At 38.2% G+C, this 16235-nt stretch overlaps 1 long non-coding RNA gene across 1 annotated transcript in view; it reads right to left on the bottom strand.

The window, feature by feature from the left end:
* Window positions 1–290: 290 nt before the first annotated feature.
* The window catches only part of LOC311626325, an 82994-nt gene continuing 67049 nt past the window's right edge, over window positions 291–16235 (bottom strand). The window contains exon 3 of the long non-coding RNA XR_014795668.1: window positions 291–414. This is a non-coding gene — a long non-coding RNA (uncharacterized lncRNA). The remainder of the gene's footprint in view (window positions 415–16235) is intronic.

Genomic DNA, 16235 nt, shown 5'->3' on the forward strand with positions numbered 1-16235 from the left:
TCATCTGTTTTGTTTTTTCCCCCAGCTGTAGAAATGAAATGCACACAAGAGCTGGCAAACATGTGGGTGCTGAGGAGACCATTCTAAATATTTTTTTAAAAAATACATATTTTATTGATTTTTTATGGAGAGGAGCAGAGAGGGATAGAGAGCTAGAAAGGTCGATGAGAAACATCGACCAGTTGCCTCTTGCACACCCCCTACTGGGGATGTGCCCGCAACCAAGGCACATGCCCTTGGCCGGAATCAAACCTGGGACCTTTCAGTCCACAGACCAACACTCTACTACGGAGCCAAACCGGTTTCGGCAGGAGACCATTCTAATCATGTCTCCAGGGTCTGCTACCATCTCCATGTCCTGTTCACTGGCAGAGTTGCAAGGCAAATGCTCTCTTTCCTTTTCCACTTTTGCACCTAGGAAAAGAGAATGTATGTTAGTCTTGATGCTGATGTCCTCACTGGCTCCCTCACCCCTGCTCCTGACCAGTGACCTATAAGTCATTTCCAGAAAATGTTCTACTGTTTCATCAGTTCTCTTCCCTGTTTTTGTTGGTTTTTGTTTTTCATTTCTTTTTGCAGCAGGTCTAACAATGGAACATGTTATTCTTTCTTCTTTCTATATTCTACCACAGCCTATATTTGGGATTCCTTTTCCTTCTAATTCTGTTTCCTCTTCCCCCATGTACTCCAGGCTCCTTTCATTAAAAAAAAAAATGTTTTTAATGTACTTTAATGTGGGTCATCATGGAACTGATAACAGTAACCACCAAGAGCAAGTTCCAAAGAATAACCCATTTGAAGCCTCATTAAAGGGCTTTCCCAATGTGCCATACGCCCAGGTACAAAACCAGAGAGCTGTCTTTTTCCCTGGTTCAGTAATAAAGATCTCAAATGTACCGAGAGTTGTACATTACGTGGCAAAAGTAAAATTATTATTATTTTTAAAACAAAATTAGACAACTGAAAAAGGTAAAATAGAAATGTTCTAAATGGTACATTTTAAAAAAGAGGTAGTAACTAAAACCGGTAAATAAACAAAATTAATTCACATATTTTCTTTTATACCTTTATTTAAGAAATATCAGTCTAGTTGTACTGATTGAATCAAGTTTCTCCGCTCAGAGGAGTCTATTTTATAAAGACACCACCAGAGGAAACATGAATATGGATAAAAAGATAATGCTGACTCAAAATAATATAGGCAATCATTAAACCCATAAATAATTTTATTCATCTTTTAGCTCCTAAATCAAAAATTTTTCCACTACAAAGTCAATTCACATGGACATCTTAAAAATACAGAAATAGGTATATATTTAGAGTATATTAACTATCAGTGACGAAGGTTTTATTTTTCTCTAGTTATTCCTCCCTAGAGCCATTTTTCCCCCTCAAAAAAAATCAGCTATGCAGGGAAGACAGGCACATGGTGAATAGGAGGAGCAGGACCAGTTCAATACAAACACAAAGTATCCCCATTTGGCCTCATAGAAGCTGAAGTTAGAGTAGTTTGAATAGTTATTTTCATCCTCAAACTGCATGCCCAGAAGACCTAACTTACTTTGTCTAGATAGAAGAATTTTTGCACATTTTTATGCAGTTATTTTTCCCCTATGATTGTCAATACCAAATCATCATCCAAAATTCCAAAGAAATGACTCTTGAGAGTTGAGTAAAACCCAGAGATCATTACCAGAACATTCTGTGAACTGAATCAAGGAAAGACCTTATTTGTAAAATGGCTCAGTGGGAAAGACCCTCTTTCATGCACCCTCACTCCCCTTAAATAACCAATTATGAGAAGGAAGAGAGAGAAAGCCCAGACAAAGAAAACTACTGTATAGACACAGCAGAAGCTGAATGGAGATATATATGTCAGAGAGAGAGCTAGAAACAGCAATGAAGAGAGAGAATCATTGATTGGCTACCTCCTGCACGCCCCCTACTGGGGAGAGAGGCTGCAACCTGGGCACTTCAGTTAGCAGGCAGATGAGTCAAACCAGCTAGGGCTGAATGGCTTTCTTTATTGGAGGGTCACAACCTTTGTGCTGTGAGGGCTGATGGTGGACACAGAATAACTTTCAGATTTGTCACATGTTTCAAATATAATTTTCTGACTATTTAACAAGAAATATATGGTGTGTTTAAAAGACTTTTTATTTATATGAAACCTTTGCTAACTCAACTCTCTAAAACACCGGGGGTTTTCTATTTTGTCTATAGTAAATATTTAAACTTTAAAATACTAGTTTCAGCTGAAACCGGTTTGGCTTAGTGGATAGAGCATCAGCCTGCGGACTGAAGTAAGTGTCCTGGGTTGGATTCCTGTCAAGGGCATGTACCTTGGTTGCGGGCATATCCCCAGTAGGGGGTGTGCAGGAGGCTGCTGATCAATGTTTCTCTCTCATCAATGTTTCTAGCTCTCTGTCCCTCTCCCTTCCTCTCTGTAAAAAAAAATCAATAATATATATATTTTTAAAAAGCTAGTTTCAAAATACACAAATAATCTTTTTTATAACATAACAATTTGAAGAGAAATTACTTTTTAAAACAGCAACAAAAAAACAATTTCCTCTAGCCCTAATCAGTTTGGTTCAGTGGATAGAGCATTGGCCTGCGGACTCAAGGGTCCCAAGGTCAATTCCTGTCAGGGACATGTACCTTGGTTGCGGGCACATCCCCAGTAGGAAGTGTGCAGGAGGCAGCTGATGGATGTTTCTCTCTCATTGATGTCTCTAACTCTCTATCCCTTGCCCTTCCTCTCTGTAAAAAATCAATAAAATATATTTTTAAAAAAGAACAATGTTTTTCTAAAAAGCACAGAGGCAGATAAAAAAAAAGAACTATTTTCTCTAAAAAGCATAGAGGCAGAAACCCCAAGCAAAACAATCTAGTCTTTTGCTGTTGCATTGTAATTACAAACACAGTAGAGTACTAAGTGGTACAAAGAGAACTTCTGAACATTTAACATCTTTGAAGCCTCATTAGAACCTATTAACATCTCTGAATACTAGGACAGTCTGGCACTGTGAAGAGACTGTGTGGAATGCAGATGTATGCAGCCCCAATAAGACAATTATGGAGTTTCTTAATGTTGTACAATCAAATACAGAAAATCATGAATGTGCTTTACAAATTATAACACTGCACTAAAATGTGATAATATTTGTTATCCAAATTCAATGTTCTCTTTTACCATGCACGTCCTAAGTGCAAAGACTCAAACTAGAATGTTTGAGAGTTCTTAAAATGGCCTGTGAAACATTTTTAAATGTGCTGAAGAAGTCAATTTAGTCGCTGGAATGTAATATTATTTCAAAGCCCAGAGTGGATGCAATGATCTTCATCTTTAAAAAAAGCAAATTTCTCTCAGAATCTAATAAAGAGAGAAGTGGTTTTCAAATCATATCATGTTTAAGATAGAGTGGAAGGTTTAACCACTCAAGGCAGCTTTTGTGTCTATCTTTATAAACTCAAATTTATTTTCTACACTAAATCTATTTAGAAATATGTTCTTCACAGTGAACATTACCATGGAAAATGCATTTGCATTTAACTGATTTTATGATATTCTACATATAAATTTTTAGTCACTAGGCATGCTGAGTTTTCATATTGCTTGCTCATAGAAAGAGAAAAAATACATCAGGAAAAAATGTCTGTTTGGTCCCTATAGCAATGATATCACTCATTGTAAATTTATAAATGGGTATTTTGTTTTTGCATGTCAGTTTCAATGTCTAAAATAGTGTCTGGCATGTAGTAGGTGTTCAATATATATTTGTTTATTTTATTTCCTTTCTTTTGTTTTATTTCTTTCTTTCTGTGCAGAGTGTTGTAATTATTTTGCCTAAACTGGGAATCTCAAGTACTCCATGTCCATGCATATTGACATAACTTCTTTTCTGTGTTGCCAAAGTAAAGGGACTGATCTCAGTCAGTGCTTAGTTCAAGTTAAATGCCATTTCACATAGATTGTCTCCTGGTTGTCAGTGATTTTCCCCCCAGATGATACCATCCATTTTTTATTTCCATGGTGACAAGAACATCCTGACACAGTAAGTAGAGTATAGTTGAAAGGTGACTATGAATATTCTTCCACGAGTACAGTGGTGCCTCGCATAACGAATGCCTTGCACAGCGAACTTTGGACAGGTTTTTCATGGAACCATCGGCCAAAAAGCAAAAAATGGATGAAGATGTGCAAGATTCGGTAGACTCTACTTAGTCTGTCTTAAAATTAAAAAAATGTGTTTGTTTTTTTTTTTAAATTATGTTTTTAGATGTATCTAAATAAAAATATGTCATCTTAGCATATTTTTTTTATGTCATCTTAGCATATTTTATGCTACAGAACGAATTATTTTTTTTAACATGTATTGTTATGGGAAAACGCGTTTCACATAACGAACTTTTCGCATAACAAACTTGCTCCTGGAACGAATTAAGTTCGTTGTGTGAGGCACCACTGTAGTTTGCAACTCTTGGGCAGATGGGAGGTTCATATCAATGTTTAATTACACAAGCAAGAGAGTTTTAAAAAGTAGAATACTCTTGCAACTTATTAAAAATCTTGTGATATTGAGACACTTAAACTAAAAAAGTGAATGGAGCCTTTGGCCACCCTAGAATAAAACATGTACATAATTTATCCTCACTCCCCCTCTTTCCGGGGGGGGGGGGGAAGCCACAAAAAACACACAAACATGGATACAGTGGTTTCCAGAGACTAAGTATCAGACAATGAAGGGTCTCTACATGTTGTGAAAAGATGAATGAACCCCATGATTGTGCCAGCTTATTCCCACGGGTTACCAGGCTGGAGCACGGGACGACAGTCTTCGACAAAACCAGGAAACTCCTTACGTTGAGCAGGTGAAGACAGAGCTCACAAGAGAAAGCACAGAAGAGTGGAGAGCTTCCCTGACAAAGAATTCCAGAGGCCTATAGAAAGTCCCATCAAGTTTTCAAATGTATACTGAAAGCATATGAATACTTGTGTAAAAAGTACACAAGTTTGAGGACTTTCCCAAAAGGATTAGAACAATGACAGGACTTCACACAGTGCTTAGAAGATTGTCTGGTCCAACCGGCCAAATTGGAAAACCTCTTGTTTCATATTACAGAGGATAAAGTACCCAGAAAGGTAGTATTGGATAATTACCTTTAGATAGCACTGCTCTGATTCTGACTAATGAACACTGAAAGCAAAACAACAGCAACAACAAATGTTTAAATTCTTTTCAACAAACTTAATTTGGCCCAGAAAAAAAAAAATCAAGAATATTTACCAACAAGGTAAAAATTAATGATTTTGACATCAACTCAAAAATTTTCAAACATGAAAAGAAACAGGAAATACAAAAAAGACTAACCCATAGCTAATTCCAAAATAAAATGCTTGACAGGAAAGATTTCAAAAAAAATTGAAGAATAAAATACTACAGTGGGAAGTGGAAAATATACTCTATTAATAATAGATTGCACATTGTAGAAGAAAAGATTAGCAGAATTTATGACATTTTAGTAGAAATTATGCAAACTAAAAAAGAGAACAAATTAAATAACAATATACAAACATAATAAATGCAGTGCCAATGAGCTGTAGGACAACTTCAAGTGGCCTAACATATGTGCATATAAAGACCTTGGAGAAATTAGAAGGATTATATAACACAACAAAGCTGTTAAAGAGGGGGTGATTGAACTTGATGGAAAAAGTATCATCTTAAAGTATTTTCCTAATATGTGAATACCACCAATGAAATGTCCATTAAAGGTAATCCAATTATTGCTCAATGTAATCATAATTAATAAAACTGGAGAGTTTTGCAATTACAGAATGTCTAAAAAATATAGATTTATAGAATAACACTGGTGGCCCAGTGCATGAAATTCATGCATGAGGGTGTCCTTCAGCCCGGCCTGCACCCTCTCCAATATGGGCCCCCTTGAAGGATGTCCTACTGCAGGTTTACAGGGATTGGGCCTAAACCGGCAATCGGACATCCCTTTCGCAATTTGGAACTACTGGCTCCTAACTGCTCACCTGCCTACCTGCTTGCCTTATTTCCCCTAACCACTTTGCCTGCTGGCCTGCTGTCCCCCAACTGCCCCTCTGTTGGTCTGCTTATCCCCAATGGCCCAACCCCACAACTTGATCACCCACATCTGCCGTCCCATTCTGGCCTGATGAACCCCTGGTGTCCCAAGCTCCCAGCCCCTCATATATATATATATATATATATATTTTTTTTTTTTTTTCCAGTGCCTCCTTGAGCGGAGGCCAGGGCCAGCAGGAAGCAAGTATCTGGGATTTATTTATCTTCTATAATTGAAACTTTGTAGCCTTGAATGGAGGCCAAGGCAGGCCAGAAAGCTTGGCTTCCTTCATTGCCAGGGGCAACCCAAGCCTCCTGCTCACTCCAGCTCTGTGGCTGCCTCCATCTTAGTTGGGTTAATTTGCATAATCACCCCTGATTGGTTGATGGGTGTGGCTGGTGGGTATGATAGAGATATGGTCAATTTGCATGTTTCTCTTTTATTAGTGTACTTAATTGTATAGCTAGTAACAATCTTAAATAGTACCTAGTTTAATATCCCCAATTCTTCAGTCACAGCTTATAGAATTTAAGAAAGCTAGCAGGGGGCATGTAACATAACATATCCATAGTTATTATGATGTAAATAAGGAGTTGAAATCTATGGAAGCTTATTAATTTTTTGAGAAAATATCTGCTAAGTTTCAGTCTAGAGTTGTTTCAAGTTTTATAATGTTTGCTCAATCAACTTGTGTATCATTCTCTTGTGCATTTTCAGTTATGTTTTTCTCAGAACCAAATAGCATGTATTAGCATTGACTTTATGTTAGTTAATAAAAATTGTTGAATTGCTATCATTTGTCACCAGGCAAAAAATGTAAATGCTTCATTTGGGGGTAACATCCACATTTCAACAAATTAATACTTAATTGTTCAAAAGTCTCAGTTATTGGTTTCTTATTGCTTCTCACTTTAATTCATAGGCATAGGAAGGCTTTGCCAAAGGCTTTTGCCAAAGCTTTAATTATTCAGTCTATTGCTCAAGACCTTTCAGGACTCCATTATTTCTTATTTTAAGGTAGGGGCCCAGTGCACGAATTTATGCACCTTGAAAAGAACTGTGGGCTGCAAGGCTGCAGTGGACACAGGGGTGGGTCTTGACCATATTCTGCACCACCACCTGGCCCCTCCCACCATGGCCTCTGGACCCGTCTGCCTGCAGCCCTGCTCCCACCACCACCAATCAAATGTGCTGACGGCGCCAGTCTTGCTCCACCCTCTGACAGCACAGAGTGATTGGGGACAGTGTCAGCAGCAGGTATAAGCAGAAAGCAGTGGCTGCTGCCCCAATCACCCCTCAGGAGTAGGAGGAGGTGGAGAAGCCCTGAGGGGTGATTGGGGCAGCAGCTGCTGCTCATACCTGTTAATGGCACCAAGCGATCAGGGCCACGCTGGTAGCGGGTGCAAACGCCAGACAGGACCATGGCGTGGGAGCAAAGAATTTTCAGTAACCACAAGAGGCTCTCCTCCATAACAGTGACCAGCTTCCCTCCTTGGTCTGGTGCCCCTCTTACCTGCTCCACCATCTCGCTGAGGTCAATGCCCACCATGTTCGGCACGTGCCCCTTGGTGGTCAGCACATGTCATAGCAACTGGTTGTTTGGTTGCTCAGTTGTTCCATTGTTTAGTCTATTTTCATATTAGCCTTTTATTATATAGGATGTCACATTTTCATTTGATATTAAAGGACTTTCATGTTAGAACTCAAATTACCTTTATAGCCTTTCTTTCTATTGTTTTTCATGTATTTAATTTAATTGGATGTTTGATTTTCTCTAAAGGGGAACATCGGACTTTTATTTTATTTAGAATACTTTTTATTTTAATATATATTTCTTGAGGTCTTAGAAGTCTTGACATTCTAGCTTGAATATCACTATCCACCACCTCTAAGAAACATCATGTCTTTATACAAACCACAAGTGATATTCCTTTTCTTGGATATAATTATGTTTTCTTACTTTAGATTATGCATTTGATTTTGACTAAAATATCTACATCTGCTAACATATAAATAGGAATAAAAGTTTAAATACAACTTCTTGTATGCTCAGCTAGAGACAGTGAACAGTGCATGTGATTGTAACAGAAAAAATTACCATAAAATGATACAGCGTTCATTAATGTAATTTTTATCCCATTAATTGCTCCCTGGACTCCAGAAAACAAGCATAGTTTATGTAATTCCCTTCATTTTCACTCTTCTTGCTACAGAATGTAAAATACTAAAAATCCATGTCAGGAGTTGTGATTCTTGAACTTCCAACACTGGCATAAGTCTTTATGTTAATAGGAAAAACAACATTCGGTGTATATATCCTTGAGAGAAACTCAGTAGTAAAATCAAAGACTTGAGAAATATTAGACAGTTTTTTAATTTTTTTTAATTTTTATATCTTTGCACAAGTATAAAATGCACAAAGCTTTCAGAAGTAGTCCACCAAAGATGATCCAGACAGGATCATGCTGGAAACATGTTTGTTATTCACACCTGAATAAGAGTATAATGAGCCATGGGATTATAAGGAACCAGAATGTGTTTCATTTGCACATGAAATAGCTCTAATTAAAAAGCTTTGAGCTCTGGGCATTTTTTCCCCCTCCCTGAGTCATGAGTCATGAGAGCTCAAATGGGAGCAGCGCTGGCCACAGGTCTTGCTTTGATTCCAGATCTCATCTCTTTTGTCCACCTACCTCTCATCTCTGCAAAAGTATTACGTATATAATCCTGGCATTCTCTCTGATTGCACACTGGAATTTTAAGCCAAAAACCAGAATATATAAAATATATTAATTTATTGTTCTGTGTCCTATGTGTACTTTTACATTGAGGGTGGTTGATGGCATGAGGGAGGAAGGAACTAACATCATAAAATTTAATTCCTCAAAATAACTATAGAAACTTTAATTTGTTTATTTCTTTGAGCATGTGAATTACTTTAACGGAAATGTTCTCATTTTTTATCATTCCAATTTTTAATGTAAATAAGTGGATTATCTGCATTTGGCAAATTTCTGACCCAGACCTGGTGACTGTGTTGTGTGGTGAACAAGTGACATGATTCTCAGCCTCATGGACATTATAGTTCCACTAGAGGCTCAGTGCACAAGATTCATGCACTTGGGCGGGGGGGGGGGGGGGGGGGGGGCGGTCTCTCAGCCCAGCCTGCACCCTCTCACAGTCTGGGAGCCCTTGTGGGGAGTGGGCATAAGCCATCAGTCAGACATCCTTAGCACTTCTATGGAGGTGGGAGAGGCTCCTACCACTGACACTGCCCTGGCTTCTGTTCTGGGCTTCTAGGCTTCTATTGAGCAGAGCTCCCCTTGTGGGAGTGCACTGACCACCAGGGGGAGACTCCTGCATTGAGTGCCTGACCCCTAGTGTCATAGCGACTGGTTGTTCTGCCATCGGGTCTATTTGCATATTGCCATTTTATTATATAAGATCTAAGAATTTATATACCTACAAACCATGTAAAGTCGTGTAAAGAAAGAAATCAGGTTCCAGGAGAGAGAATAGTAAGAAGGGATTTATTTACTTGGGAGATTCATGGATATCCTCCATGAGGAGGTAATAAGAAAATGAAATATGAAGGACAAAAAGAACCCAAGCATATGAAAAAGTTGGAAAACATTTTCCAGATGTAGGCAATCACTTTAGGGATGTTTCAAAGTCATGCATCTAGTTAGGTAGCAGAGCTGAAGTTTAGCAGAAATTTCTGAAAATGATAATTAACATTTTTGTAGTTCTTTGAAAAGTGCTTTGCATGTGTATAAACTAATTTAATAATCATGCTCTGAATGGAAAACTTAGGAAATGATTGATATGTAGAAAATCTGTTATCCTTTTTTTTTTTTTTCTTAAGTTGTATTATTAATTGTGAAAGAAAAATCTGAGATTCAGTTAAAAACATTCTGAATGAGCCAAAACCGGTTTGGCTCAGTGGATAGAGCGTCGGCCTGCTGACTGAAGGGTCCCGGGTTCGATTCTGGTCAAGGGCAGGTACCGTGGTTGCAGGCACATCCCCAGTAGAGGGCGTGCAAGAGGCAGCTAGTCGATGTTTCTCATCGACGTTTCTAACTCTCTATCCCTCTCAATTCCTCTCTGTGAAAAATCAATAAAATATATTAAAAATAAATAAATAAAAACATTCTGAATGGCATGTGAGTCATTTGTAGGTAAAATATTCAATAAAATATTTCCCATCTGAACAATGTTGAGAAGGAAATATCATACATGTATTCAGAAGCATGTGATTAGATGCTAATCATTCACTTTCATTGAGCCTACACTGTGTTTAGAGTTTGTATGAGGGTTTTTAAAGGGAAAAAAGGACTTCATGGAGAAGTAAGTTTTAAAATAGTCTATAATTCTATCAATTGAGACTTAGTATACACACAAAAATATTTAAATATTTCTAAGTGATGTACACCTGTATAATCACTGACTGGCCAGATTATTATGATCTCTGAATGCACAATAATCTGACCACTCAATATATATAGAGGCCCAGTGCATGAATTTGTGCATGGGTCTCTGCTGGTTGAACTCCTGGTCAAAGGGACAATTTGCATATTTGCCTTTTATTATATAGGATAAATACTGAGTGACCAGATTATTATGCACTCAGAGATCATGATAATTTAGCCACTCAGTGTATATTTTAGCTCATATAATCCCTATCAAGTTGCTCTCTATCTAGTAAAAATGACAATTCATAGCATACTTAAAATGTTGCTAAATTAACAGATCTTAGCAGAAACTATGACCGGTAAATAAAGCACCATGAAAAATACATTATTATGCTAGAACAATTTGACATACTCAAGCAAAACAAAATAAATCTATATGCAGACTTTATAGCCTTCATAAAAATTAACTCAAAATGCATCATAAACCCAAATATAAAATGCAAAAAACTATAAAAAACTTAAGATAACATATGAGAAAATCTGGATGACCTTGGGCATGGTAATACCATTTTAGATACAATAGTCAAAGGTACTAGTCATGAAAGGAAAATTGATAAAATGGACTTCATCAAAATGGAAAGTTTCCGCTCTGCACAAGAAAACTTCAAGAAAATTAGAGGAAAAGTCAGAGATTAGAAGGTAATTTTTACAAAAGTTGCACCTGATAAAGGACTTATCCAAAATATAGGAAAAGCTCTTAAAACTCAACAATAAAAAAAAACAAAAACAAAAAAACAAAAAAAACCCCCAGAAAATTGAAAAGTGGGCCAAAAACCTTAAGGAACATCTCACCACAAATATATGAACTAGGACCCCAGTGCATGACTTTGTGCACCTTGAAAGGAACTGTGGGCTGTGAGGCTGCGATAGGCACAGGGATGGGTCTGGCAGCAGGTATGAGCAGTGGCTCCAGTGCTGGCAACAGATGTGAGTGGGGCTGTTGCCAGCAGTGAGTGCTAGAGGTAACTCCTGGCTTCAATCTCCCCTCAGGAGCAAGGGAAGGTGGAGAAACTACTGAAGGGCTATTGGGGCGGCAGCTACCACTCGCAACTGCTGATGGCGCTGAGCAATCAAGGCTGGTGCCAGGTACCAGTAGTGGGTGCAAGTGGCGGCTCCAGCACCAGCAACGTGTGCAAGTGGGGCCTGCATCAGCAGCAAGTGCAAGCACCATGCAGGACCACGGCACACATGAGCAAATAATATTCAGTAACCACCAGAGGCTCCCCCCGCTTGACAGCAACTGTTGCCTCGTCTTGGTCTGGGGCCCTCCTCACCTGCTCCACCATCCTGCTGTGGCCAATGCCCTCCACGTTCTGTGCACGCTCCCTGATGGAGAGCGCAAGTCATAGCAACCAGTTGTTTGGTTATTCAGTTGTTCTGCCATTGGGTCTATTTGCATATTAGCCTTTTATTATATAGGATATAAAATAAGCATAGGAAAGGATACTTCACATCATATGTCATCGGGGAAGTGCAAATTAAAACAGCATAGAGATACTACTACATATCTATCAGAATGGTCAAAATAAAAAATGCTGACAACCAGTGCTGGCTAGGATATAAAGCAACAAGAACTCTCATTCATTTTCTTTTAAAATATATTTTTATTGATTTCAGAGAAAAGGGGAAAGGGAGAGAGATGTAGAAACATCAACGATGAGAGAGAATTATTGATTGGCTGCCTCCTGCAAACCAACACTGGAGATAAAGACCACAATCCAGCATGTGCTCTGACCTTCTGGTTCATAGGTTGACACTCAACCATGGAGCCACATGACCGGTGAGCTCATTCATTGTTGAAGGGATTGTGAAATGATATAACTGCTTTGAAAGACATTTTGGCAGTTTCTTACAAAAGTAAGTGTACTTGCCCTGAACAGTGGTGCTCAGTAGTTTCTGATAACTGATAGGATAATCCAGGTGGCCTCCTAAGGGGCCAAAGGGTGGACAGCCTATACAGTGTGGATAAGCTGGACAGAAGGATGATTGACATCCCTGGAGTGGGGGGAGGGGCAGCAGGGAAGGATAGTGGGAGATTTTATCATGTTATTCAGAATGGTGTGCAATTTAAAATTTAGGAATTGGGTGAAAGTGGGGTCTTCCTCTATTTTGTTTTGTGCTATAATCCTGGTTTAGGAGAAAGTGAGTGATCAGTAAATATTTATTGAATGGTAAAAAGAATAAAAATATGTTTGTTGTAAAGAGAAATACTGATGAGTTTTACTCTAACAATTGACAGATGCCTCTCTATGTAAAGGTAACACTATGCTAGCAGTTGCCTTGGGAACAGTGATGGAATCAATATTGGTAATGCAAAAAGCAAACAGTGAAATAAGGAGCATTTTACCTAAGGTTTTGTTTTTGGGTAATATAAACTAATGAGATATTCATATTCTGCCTCTCTACATATATAAATAAGATATTAATTTATTCAAGTTAAAAAAAACCATGAACATGATTGATAATATTTTAAGTAATATAGAATAAACATAGAATAACCAGCCTTGAGCAAGAATGAACCACTCCTTGGGCCAAGATGGATACCCTTATTTAAATACCATTCATCTCTTGTAACAAGGAGAAGCAAACACCAATGAACGCAATAGGAAAGGCAGACTGTCCTGGGTGAAATACACATTTATTTGCTTGTTGAATCCCCAATAGGGGGAAAACATAGAGTATTAGACCAGAAAGTAACCTGAGATGTCCTCTACAACTCCTTCATCAGCAGAATGAACACTGACACCTAGATGAGAAAGACACAGGGCTGTGTCATGAAGGAGCCTGGGCTAGCTTGCTGCCTGCTCCCGGTTAGTCCCCTCTGTAACACTGTGCTCATCCTCATCATAACAAAGAGTAAAATGTAAAAACCACCAGAATACATTTTACAAGTAACAGATAAATTAGGACAGTTTGCATCTAGCAGTACACAGATAAACAATAAATCACAGTAAACGGAATAATAAGAGCTGCTGGAAGGAGTGGTAATAAATTCACTTAGTGAGAAGTGCCAACATGTTCAATGTGCTTGTTAGGGAAAGAATTTGTTGATTCTAATCATTCGACATCAAGAGATACCAATATGTATAATTTCAGGTGGTCCAAAACTTGCCTTAATATTTAGAAAGGATGATTTTGAAAAAGCGGATTAGCAAGCCTCATGTTTTTTGTTGTTTTCACTTTTAAGCTTTACAAGTTTCATAAAGCCATGCTGGCCTTCACAATCCTTTTTAATATGTGTAGTCTGTCCATAATAACTACATATATTTGTGCTAGAATTCACATTTATGAAAATGCCTACAACTTGATTTGAGACAAAATTAAGAATTACAAGAATATAAAGTCTAATTTTTAACAGATATTTATCAGTGGGGCAGTGCATGGTCTTCTTGGAAGATTTATACTGAATATTTACATTGATTTTAAGAGAAAGTTTGGGGCTAGGTCAGGGGTCGGCAACCTGCGGCTCCGGAGCCACATGCGGCTCTTTTGAACCTTTGCTGCGGCCCCCAGCAGGTCTGACACTAGCAGGGCAGATAGCAGGGTGGGCGCGGGGTGCTGTATCACTTATGACGCAATGGTTTTGCGGCTCCGAGGTTTTTTTTTTCCTTTGAAAACGGGTCCAAGTGGCTCTTTATGTCTTAAAGGTTGCCGACCCCTGGGTGATCCTTAGAGTCAATCTCTCTTTAAAAAAAAAAAAAAAAAAAAAAAAAAAATGAACTAGAGAGCCAAATCCCTGTTTCTTCTTTGTGTGCTAGCTGTTGGACCTCAGACAAGTTACTTAACCGCTCTGCAAATCAGTTTCCCCACAGGTAAAATGGGGAGAGTGATAACGTCTACCTCACAGGTTGCTACAGAAGAGTAAGAGCTCATTCACCCAGCGCTAGTGAGCCAACGCTAACCATTGAGCTTTCGAGGGAGTATGGGAAGCTAATGCTCAAAGCCTGAACTCCCTACTGGTGTGTAGATTAGAGGTTATAGAGGGCAAAAGCACAAGATACCTTGGGTTATGAGATGAGGTAAGGGAAATAAATCATTTCTTTCATTCTTGAGGACACAGTTCTGAGAGAGAGAGAGAGAGAGAGAGAGAGAGAGAGAGAGAGAGAGAGAGAGAGAGAGAGAGAGAGAGAGAGAGAGAGAGAATTATTTCTGGAGCTAAATTTAATCAAAGTCATAAGGCCCCTTGCTTTCAGGATTGATGTGAGGGTTAACTGATTCAGTATCTGTAGAGTGCTTAGACTATGCCTGACACATGCTAATAGTTACAATTAGAGTACTTGCTACTATTACTGCTAGTACTTCTCTAATACACTTCTTATTTTGTAGTTTTTGCTTTAGAGATTTATGGTATTGACAAATATATTTTACTCAAAAGGTTAGTCACTCCACTGTGGCTTGCTTCTAAACCTAGATTCTCTCTTCCATCAAAGAAAGAAAGCCAGAAAAGAGGAGGAGAAGAAGGAGGAGGAGGAGGAGGAGGAGGAGGAGGAGGAGGAGGAGGAGGAGGAGGAGGAGGAGGAGGAGGAGGAGAGAGAGAGAGAGAGAGAGAGAGAGAGAGAGAGAGAGAGAGAGAGAGAGAGGTGTTTTGGAGAAAAGGATATGCAGATATGGGATAGAGGAGGCAGGATGGTTGGTGACAATCAGAGAAAAGATATTTGGTGAAGAGCCTTGTCTGACTAAAGTAAGAGAAGGGTTTGGCTCTTTGAGTCCCAATTGATGGACCTCCTGTGCAACCCACATACCCTGGCCTGTGACCTAACCTAGAATTGAGCTGTGACCTCATGCTTCATAGGTCAACATTCAATGACTGAGCCACATCAGCTGGGCATCATATAATTTTTTAAAGATGGCACTTAACCTGAAATATAAATATATAACGTTTTAAAATAAAGAAAAATATTCACAAGGTTTGGAAAGAGAACAGAACAGAAAACCAAGTCCTTTATTTGTAAGCATGCCAATTCATGCAGATGAACTACTGAAAATTATTACATAGAAATTTAGAAAAAAAACAGGCATTATCAGAGATAGGTGTAATACCTTTATCGATAAAGAAAAAAAATTATAAAACATAGACTTACATTTTTTAAAGACTGACATTTATCTCAAATTAACAGCATTTATGGATGAGTTAAATTTCATTTCAACAGAATTTTGAAGGCAAATATGCTGAAGACTAAGGAAACAAAATTCCATGTTAAATTAAGAACACTTAAAAAAAACCCTCTTATTTGTATTTTATTTTACTTTTTTACAGCTGAGAGTAGGAAGCAAAATTGTAGTTCACTCTTAATTATAGAGTTGCAAAAGCAATGCTGTAATTAGAGCTGTGAAAAATGTCTGGCGACAGATTTTCTTTGTAGTTTGAAGGAGTGAAAAATCCTATTGATAGTATTTGATATGGGTTTCATCAAAGTGAACCAAAGAAATACACTAACTTCTTCATGTTTCTCTGACACTGAATGTGACAACTGCTAATTGTTATCATTTTCGTATGTGGTAGCTGTTTTTACATCCTCAGGCTTGCATTTATAAAAGGCTTGCTACTCTTCTTTCATATTGAGAATTTTACATTTAGACGATTAGAGAAGTGGACAGGATATAAATACTAACTGAACACTACAGTTAAAGCTTTAACCCTTAAGTCTTATATAACACCAA

The sequence above is a fragment of the Pipistrellus hanaki genome, assembly GCF_964339955.1.
Source record: "Pipistrellus hanaki genome assembly, chromosome: 8".
NCBI classification, from domain to species: domain Eukaryota; kingdom Metazoa; phylum Chordata; class Mammalia; order Chiroptera; family Vespertilionidae; genus Pipistrellus; species Pipistrellus hanaki.